The sequence below is a fragment of the Colobus angolensis genome, unplaced genomic scaffold, assembly GCF_000951035.1.
Source record: "Colobus angolensis palliatus isolate OR3802 unplaced genomic scaffold, Cang.pa_1.0 Scaffold107, whole genome shotgun sequence".
NCBI classification, from domain to species: domain Eukaryota; kingdom Metazoa; phylum Chordata; class Mammalia; order Primates; family Cercopithecidae; genus Colobus; species Colobus angolensis.
In genome coordinates this window covers 1401703-1411485 of record NW_012111697.1, presented here as the reverse complement: position 1 = coordinate 1411485, position 9783 = coordinate 1401703, and the positions used below count along the sequence as shown (strand labels likewise).

Here is a 9783-nt window from a genome sequence, read left to right as displayed (position 1 = left end):
CGTATATGGAAATAGGGCCTTTGAAAAGATAATTAAGATTAAACGAGGTTATCAAGGTGGACCCTAATCCAATATGACTAGTGTCCATATAAGAAGAGATCAGGACACAGACACACACAGAGGGAAGACTCTGTGAAGACATTGGAAGAAGACGGCCATCTTCAAGCCAAGGAGAGAGGCCGTCAGAAGAGAACAACGCTGCTGACACCCTGATGGACTTCCAGCCTCCAGGACTGTGAAGAAATACATTTCCATTGTTTAAGCCACCCAATCTGTGGTACTTTGTTATGCCTGCAGATCTTAAAAACATTAAAAAGATAAGAAGAGGATATGACAAACAATGATGCTTTTACGCCAATGAATTTGAAAATTCAGATGAAACTTAGAAAAAAACACAACCTACCAAAGCAGAAAAATCTGAATAATCTCATTACTCAATTTACTCAATTGTTTAAATTGAATTTATGATTTAACACCTTCCCACAAAGAAAACTCAAATCCAGGTGGCTTCACTGGTGGATTCTATCCAACATTCCAGGAGGATAAATATTTACTTTTCCAGGGACCGCTAAAAGAGGGAATACCTCTCAACTTGTGTGAGGACAGAATGACCTTTATCCCCAAACTAAGAAGGATATTGTTAGAAATTTATTAGCCCATCTCTCCTATGAACATAGATGTAAAAATTCTAAAAATGCACACACACACACAGATTAGCTAGGCATGGTGGTACACACCTGTAGTCCCAGCTACTTGGGAGGCTGGGGAAGGAAGAGCCCAGGAGTTTGAGGCTGCAGTGAGCTACGATTGGGCCACTGCACTCCAGCCTGAGAAGCAGAGTGAGACCCTGTCTTAAAAAAAAAAAAGTCAGAATTTTAAACAGATTATTGGACCGGTGGTTCCTATTCATCAGCTTGTTCAACTTTAACACCTGCCTCATCCCCAGTAGCTGTTTCAGAACTCCTGCCTTCCCCATGAAGCTCCATGTGTTTTCCCAATTCAAACTCGGGCTTCTTCCGCATTTTTACTTTATTGATGAAGACATCACAAGGAAGATACACAGATTGGCGATTCTTTCCTATATCTTTTTCTAATGCCATCCAGAATCCATTTATTGACCACTTCATTCAAACCACTCGTCTGCACCTCTTGGGTCATGATTTCCATCATCTTCTTCCAGATTTGGCAAAACTGTTGGTGCTGAGTATAAGAGGGCTTCCGTATCTGATTGTTGCATTTTTTTTTTTTAGTAAAACCAACACAAAACACACAAAGTAAATAACCATTGATAGTTTTGACATAAACATGAGCTTCAATCATGGTCTGCCACTTTGAACACATCTTGTCACAGGTAAGATCCATGCCCTGGAAGTTAGGCAGGCAGTTTTTGCCCCAAACATCTTCAGTAATCAGCTTAAATTTTCTAAGTGCAACTTCATCACTCTGCAGATCAACAAGGCTCACTTCAAACACATGACCCTTAAGGCCATCTGATGCAATTTTGGTTCACTGAGTTCTGGTGACTAGTATCTTTCCAATATTTCTTATATTGAATATAACAGGAGCTTTCACACTTTCACATCATACCAATCTTTCTTTCTCTCTTTCTCTCTCTCTCTCTCTCTTTCTTTCTCCCTCTCTTTCTCTCTTTCTTCCTTCCTTCCTCTTCCTTTTCCTTTCCCTCCCTCCCTCCCTCCCTCCCTTCCTGCCTGCCTCCCTGCCTTCCTGCCTTCCTTCCTTTTCTCAGAGTCTCCCTGTATCACTCAGGCTGGAGTGCAATGTTGTGATCATAGCTCACTGCAACCTTGACCTTCTGGGCTTGAGAGGTCCTTCCACCTCAGTCTCCCAAGTAGTTGGGACCACAGGCATGCACCACCACACCCTGCTATTTATTTGTCTGCTTGTTTGTTTGTTTATGTATGTATTTACTTACTTTTTTAAAAGACAAGGTCTCACTTTGTTGCCCAGGCTGGTCTCAAACTACTGGCCTTAGACCATACTCCTGCCTTGGCCGCCCAAAGTGCTGGGATTACAGGTGTGAGCCACCACACCCAGCCCACCAATCTTTCTTGGAAAATGGATGAGCCACTTGCTTCTTGGCTTCCTTTTTGCTGCCTGTTCTTGCCGACTACCATGGCGCTGCTCAGAGAGCCAAAAGTCAGACAAGTTTAGAATTATTGTATCTTCCTGGTGATTGATTCTTTTCTCATTACCCCTCTTTAACCCTAGTCATAACTTCCTTAATGTTTTCTGTCTTAGCCTTGTTCTTTGTTATCTGACTACAACTGCACATCTACTTTGTTTTGGTTGATGTCTGCAGTGTCTACATTTTCCTATAGTTTTGTTTTTAGTTTTTCTATTTCTTTATATTTAATGTGTGTCTCTTATAAGCAGTGTTTAGTTGGATTGTGTTTTTTATTCAATCTGATAATCGTATTTTAATTGGAATAGTTGATCTTTTTATATTTAATGCAATTAGTGACACATAAGATTAAAATCTATTGTCAGTCTATTCTTCTCTCTTCATTGTTTTAACTCTCTTATCTTCATTTCGATTATTCAAGTCATTTTTATTTTTTTTTTAATTCCTCCTCTGTAGCCCAGGCTGGAGTGCAGTGGTGTGAGCATAGCTCACTGCAGTCTCGAACTCCTAGGCTCAAGGGATTCTCTCTCCTCAGCCACCCGAATAACTGAGACTATAAGTATGTGCCACAGTGCTGGGTTAATTTTTTAAATGTTTTATAGAGATGAAATCTTGTCATGTTGCCCAGGCTAGTCTCAAACTTCTAGACCCAAGTGATCCTCCTGCTTTGACCTCCCAAAGCATTGGGATTACAGGCATGAGTCACCGTGCCCAGCTGTTTTTAATTACTCTTTTTTTTTTTTAGAAGCAGGGTCTTGCTATGTTGCCCAGTCTGGTCTCAAACTCCTGACCTCAAGCAATCCTCCGACCTCAGCCTCCGAAGTAGCTGGAATTACAGGCACATGTCCCCGCACCTGGCCGAGTCATTTTTATTACTCCATTTCACCACTCTACTAGCTTGTCAAATACATATTATTTTACTATTTGAAATCTGCAGATTGCAATATGCATCCTCTATTTACTAGTGCCAATATGAGTCGGTACGTTTATTTCTTCCCGGATGATTAAGAATACATTTAGAATACTTTAACTTCCTCTTTTCCTGCAGTAGATGCCTTCTATGCCCCATCTAAATCCCCTGGCACTCCCATTCCTGCACATCTTGGCTCAGTTTACAACTCCCAGCATCAGTGACTCACCTCCGCCCAAGGGCTTCTGCGGATGCTGAGTATAGAGCTGGCTAAAAGTGCCGGGAAATTAAAATCTCCCTGGAATAGTTTTCAACCCGTCACTGGCCACAGTTGCTGCATAACTCCCCCAGCTTCTGTGTGCTTCAGGTGCTATTAACTCTGAGGTGCATTTTCCACCTTCGCTCCCAGGGTTTCCAAGCAGAATTGAGCTTCAAGTACCCAGAGCGATACTTGGCGGGATTATACACAATTTATTGGTTCCCTTCCCTTCCCTACCTCACTTCCCATGTCCCATACTGATATGATCTGGGTTAACTTCCCAAATAAATTGTTTGGACTCAGATCTTTGTTTCAAGGGTCGCTTCTGGTAAAGTCCCTTCCCTTGCTTTGTGATATTATTGACATATATTCTGATTCTAGGTGTATATCAAATCCAGAAGTCATTATTATTTTTGTTTGATGCAGCCAGTGTTCACTTAGATTTACCCATATATTTTATGCTTTCTCTTACTCTTTATTCCTTCCTGAATTTCTGCCCTTAACTCTGGAATGGTTTTTCTCATGCTTGAAGAACTCCTTTGGGGCACACTGGCTCATACCTGTAAATCCACACTTTGGGAGGCCAAGGTGGGAGGATTACTTGAGTCCAGGAGTTCAAAATCAGCCTGGGTAACATAGCAAGACCTCATCTCAACAAAAAAATACAAAAATTAGCCAAGCACGGTAGTGCACGCCTGAAGTCCCAGCTACTTGGAAGGCTGAGGTGGGAGGATTGTTTGAGCATAGGTGGTCAAGGTTGCTGTGAGCCATGATCACGCCACTGCACTCCAGCCTGGGCAACAGAGTAAAACCCTGTCTCAAAAATACAAAAACAAAAACAAAAAAACTCCTTTTAGCATTTCTTCTAGTGTGGGTATACAAGTAACTAATTCTCTCAGTTTTTGTTTGCCTAAACATTTATTCATTTCGCCTTCCTTTCTGAAGCACAGGTCACTGAACATGGAGTTCTAGGTTAGCAATTATCTTCTTTTTCACTCTTATTTTTTATTACTCTTTTGATTATTAAAGCCATTTTTGACTTGAAGTCAAAAATTATGTCTTAATATCACATTGAAGACATTATTCCATTTTCTCCTGGCTTCTATCCTTTCTATCAAAAACTCAGCTGTCATTTATATTGTTTGTTTTTAAGATAATGTGATTTTTTTCCTCTAGATACTTTTAAGATTTCTCTTTGATTTTTAGTGTATTTATGAGGATGTGCTTAAGTGTGGCTTTCTTTGTATATATGCAGCTTAGGATTCATTCTCTCGCTCGCCCTCTCTCTTCTTTTTTTTTTTTTTTTTTTGAGTCAGAGTCTCATTCTGTCACCCATGCTGAAGTGCAGTGGCGGCAGGATCTCAGCTCACCACAATCTCTGACTTCCACATTCAAGCGATTCTCATGTGCCAGCCTCCCGAGGAGCTGGAATTACAGGCATGTGCCACCACACCCAAGTAATTTTGTGTGTGTGTATTTTTTTTTTCTTTTTTTTTAGTAGAGATGGGGTTTCACCAGGTTGGCCAGGCTGGTCTCAAACTCCTGGCCTCAAGTGATCCACCCGCCTTTGCCTCCCAAAGTTCTGGGACTATAGGCATGAGCCACCATGCCTGGCCTTGTTCTCTCTTTCCCCTTGTTTGGGAACCCAAATGATAGAGTGTTAAACATTTTTAACATACCTCTTAAATTACTGTCTATAGTTTCCACGTTCTTCCTCTCACTGTACTTCAGTCTGGACCTATCCTCCAGTTCACTGACCTTCTCATCTCTCCATTCAGCTTTTTAATCTACCTGCCTTCCCGTTTAGTGACCTCTCTTCAATGTTCATTGACTGTTAACTCCATCTATTGAGGTCTTCATTTTGGCTATTGTCCTTTTCACATTAGATTTTCCATTTGATGGTATTTTTATAGATCTTAGTCACTGGAGAATTTTTTTTTTTTTTTTTTTTGAGATGGAGTCTCACTGTGTCGCCCAGGCTGGAATGTAGTGGCATGATCTCAGCTCACTGTAACCTCCGCCTCCCGGGTTCAGGTGATTCTCCTGCCTCAGCCTCCCAAATAGCTCGGATTACAGGCATGTGCCACCACCCCCAGCTAATTTTTGTATTTTTAGTAGAGATGGGGTTTCACCATGTTGGCCAGGCTGGTCTTGAACTCCTGACCTAAGGTCATCCGCCCGCCTCAGCCTCCCAAAGTGCTGGGATTACAGGTATGAACCATCATGCCAGGCCAGATTTTTTATTCACGCATTTTCTTAAACAATTAGTTAAAAAAATTATTTGTTGAAGTATAACATACTGTATTAGGGTTATCCAGAAAAACAGACCAATAGAATGTGTCTGTCTGTGTGTTTATAAAGAGATTAATTACAAGAAATTGGCTCACCTAATTACAGAGTCTGAGAAGTCCAAACTCAGGAGAGCTGATGGTTTAAGTTCCAGTCTGGGCCCAAGTCTGGATGCAGGAGAAGACTCATGTCCCAGTTTGGAGACAACCACACAGAGAGAAAGAATTTTTTCTTACACAACCTTTTGTTCTATTCAGGCCTTCAGTGGATTGGATGAGGCCCATCCACATAGGAGAGGGCAGCCTGACCCACCGTTATTTCCATCATTTATCAAAGATACTCTCTCTCCTTTTTTTTTTAAGAGATGGGATCTCACTATGTTGCCCAGGCTGGTCTCAAGCTCCTGGGCTCAGGGGATCCTCCCACCTCAGCCTTCCGAGTAGCTGGGATTACAGGTGCATACCACTGTGCCTGGCTGAAGAGTTCATCCTTTCTTTCCTCATTGCAATACAGGTGGCTGTGGTCAAAAATCAGTTGACTGTATGTATCTGTACGTGCTTTTCCACTGGTCAGTTTGTCTGTCCTCATGCCAATAGTGATGCAGGGCAGGTGAGTCCCAGATAAGGGCTTAGCCCAGGAAAGTTCTTTGCTTTGCCCAGGAAAGAATTCAAGGGCGAGCCAAAGGTAGAAGAAAACAGCTTTACTGAAGCAGCAGTGTTACAGGATCTCACATGGAGTAGTCTTGGAACAGAGCATCGCTTAACTCATAAGACAATCCCATAGTCATGGCCAGTATTACTGAAGAACAGTCAAAAATGAAGATGAGAAAACCTTAATGTTGTAAATAAGTTAACAGGAAAATAGAACTTGACTTGCCACAAGAAAGAGTCTTGCATAGAGAGTCCAGGTATTTATCAATTTCATAAACTGGAATTGGGGTCAAAATGGATGGGGTAGATTTGTGTTCTCCTGGACCTTGTCCATTCTCTGTGTGGACAGGGAGGTGATGTGACGGAGGGTGACAGTATTTTACGGACTGGTTAAAAATGACTTAACATTTAGGCCAGGCGCGGTGGCTCATGCCTGTAATCCCAGCACTTTGGGAGGCCAAGAGGGGCGGATCACGAGGTCAGGAGATCGAGACCATCTTGGCTAACATGGTGAAACCCCGTCTCTACTAAAAATACAAAAATTAGCTGGGCGCGGTGGCGGGCGCCTGTAGTCCCAGCAACACGGGAGGCTGAGGCAGGAGAATGGCGCAAACCCGGGAGGCGGAGCTTGCAGTGAGCCGAGATGGCGTCACTGCACTCCAGCCTGGGCGACAGAGCCAGACTCCATCTCCAAAAAAAAAAAAAAAAATGACTTAACATTAAAAAAATTAAAGCCATATCTGAGTCTACATAGGCCAAGTAACGTCCATAAGATGCTAGGTTGGGGCCAGGCGCAGTGGCTCACGCCTGTAATCCCAGCACTTTGGGAGGCCAAGGGCAGGCAGATTACCTGAGGTCGGGAGTTTGAGACCAGCCTAACCAACAGGGAGAAACCCCGTCTCTATCAAAAATACAAAAAGTAGCCAGGCATGGTGGCACATGCCTGTAATCCCAGCTACTTGGGAGGCTGAGGGAGGAAAATCACTTGAACCTGGGAGGCAGAGGTTGCAGTGAGCCGAGATTGTGCCATTGGGCTCCAGCCTGGACAACAAGGGCGAGACTCCGTTCCCGCCCGGCCCCCCACCAAAAAAAAAAAAAAAAAGAGATGCTACCTTGGAAGGCGCTGCCAAGGAGAAAGGCTCGTGAGTCTTTGGGGTGGACATAGCTGGTCCTTGTCATTGCCCACCGATTCTTTTGATAATGGCACAAATTCTTCTTTGAGCAACCAGCCTGGCCTGGCCACAACAGAGTTGTGATTGGTTGGCTGAGCAGGCTAGAGCAATCAGACGTTCCTCTTGGGAATTCCAATGATGACAGCCCGGACAAAGAGAATGGCTGGGGCCGGTTCTTCTCAGCAGCAGCGGCACCATAACCGATGCTGTTCCGTTTCTGCCTTCTGGATTCCCGGAGTTGCTCTAGTGACTGTCATCTGCGCAGTTGTTCCAGGTTTTTTCTTGGTTTCTATGAGCTTCTCCATCTTTTTTCAATAGATTATTTGGTTTAAGTTAACCAGACTCAGTTTCTCTTGCTTGTAAGTCAGTAAACCTGTAAGACTCTGATGAATACTGGACTTAACCAATGGGAAAACACGTTAAGAGACAATTTAACAGGTTCCTAAATTGTTAGCAGAATTAGATTTAAATAACCTCAGAGGCCAGGTGCCGTGGCTCACGCCTATAATCCCAGCACTTTGAGAGGCCAAAGCAGGCAGATCACTTAAGGCCAGGAGTTCAAGAGCAGCCTAGGCAATGTAGCAAGACCCCTATCTCTACAAAAAATGCAAAAATTAGCTGGGCATGGTGGCATGCACCTGTAGTCTCAGCTACCTGAGAGGCCGAGGTGGGAGGATTGCTTGAGGAAGTTGAAGTTGCAGTGAGCTGTGTTTTTACCACTATACTCCACCCTGGGCAACAGTGAGACCCTGTCTCAAAAAAAAAAAATTCTTTTAATAATAAATGACCTCATAAAGGCATAATATAGCATAGATATGTACAAATAGTATACGCCACAATGTCACTATTAGGAAATGGAGTGGGCCAGGCATGGTGGCTCATGCCCGTAATCCCAGCAATTTGGAAGGCTGTGGCAGGAGGATCACTTGAGGCCAGGAGTTCAAGACCATCCTGGGCAACACAGCAAGACCCTCTCTCTACAAAAACCAAAAAAATTAGCCAGATATGGTGGTATATGCCTGTAGTCCCAACTACTCAGGAGGCTGAGGTGGGAGGATCACTTGAGGCCAGGAGTTCAAGACCATCCTGGGCAACACAGCAAGACCCTCTCTCTACAAAAACCAAAAAAATTAGCCAGATATGGTGGTATATGCCTGTAGTCCCAACTACTCAGGAGGCTGAGGTGGGAGGATCACTTCAAGAGTTCAAGGCTGCAGTGAGCTGTGATTGTACCACTGCACTCCAGCCTGGACGACAGAGCAATCCCTTGTCTCTAAAAAAAAAAAAAAGAAGAAGAAAAGAGAAGAAATAGAGTGGACCTACCAAGAAGTTATTTCTTACATCCAATTTTAAATTCTTGATTTTTTGGCTATATTCACTTAATGCTATTACTTATTACATATTTATTAAATGCTTATTAATAACAACCAGATGATTATTAATTACCAATAATTAATTAATTACTAAATTATTAATTAATAATTAAATAATAGTTAATAAGTAACTAATTAATGCATGTTCACCACTCACTAGGCTCCAAATTTTTTTTTGATGCAAGGTCTTACTCTATTGCCCAGGCTGAAACGCAATGCCTCAGATCACGGCTCACTGCAGCCTTGACTTCCCAAGCTCAAGCCATCCTCCAGCCTCAACCTCCCAAGCAGCTGGGACTACAGGTGCATACCACCACACCTGGCTAGTGTTTTAAATTTTTTGTAGAGATGGGGGTCTCGCTATGTTGCCTAAGCTCAAGCGATCTGGGCTCAAGCGATCCTCCTGCCTCAGCCTCCCAAAGTGCTGGGATTATAGGCACGAGTCACCACGCCTGGCCCAAGCTCCAACTTTATAGGTGACAGAGGATGTGCTGATTTTGTTGTGTGTGATTGAGGGTGGCTGCTAAGACACCAGTCATGAGAGAATTAATGGAAACACAGAAATGAGTTTACCAGAACCCATCTGGACAGGGATGGGGTGGAGGGGCGGTGCTCTGAATGTGCATACAAGGAATCCTTTGATAAGCTGCTTGGGCTGGGTAGTGAGACCGCCAGGGCGCATGCTCTGGCAGGAGTGGGAACATGAACTGCCTTCTAATGTGTGTGGGTGCTCTTACCTGCAGGACTAGCATAGCCTACTGTTCAGAGTTAGCACTGCCATCAGATGATGGGGTTTGGATCCCAGCTCCAAGACTTTTTTTTTTCTTAATTTAAGAAAAAGTTTAAATCCTGGTAAAATATGCATAAGATAAAATTCACCACCGTAACCAATTTTAAGTGTCTGTTTCAGTCGTATTAAATGCATTCATATGTTGTGCAACCAATCTGCAGAACTCTTTTCATCTTGCAAAATTGAAACTGTACCCA

At 43.2% G+C, this 9783-nt stretch overlaps 1 pseudogene; it reads right to left on the bottom strand.

Annotated features, from left to right (window-relative positions):
• Positions 1 to 875: 875 nt before the first annotated feature.
• LOC105516595 lies at positions 876 to 9548 on the bottom strand (annotated as a pseudogene).
• Positions 9549 to 9783: the final 235 nt, after the last annotated feature.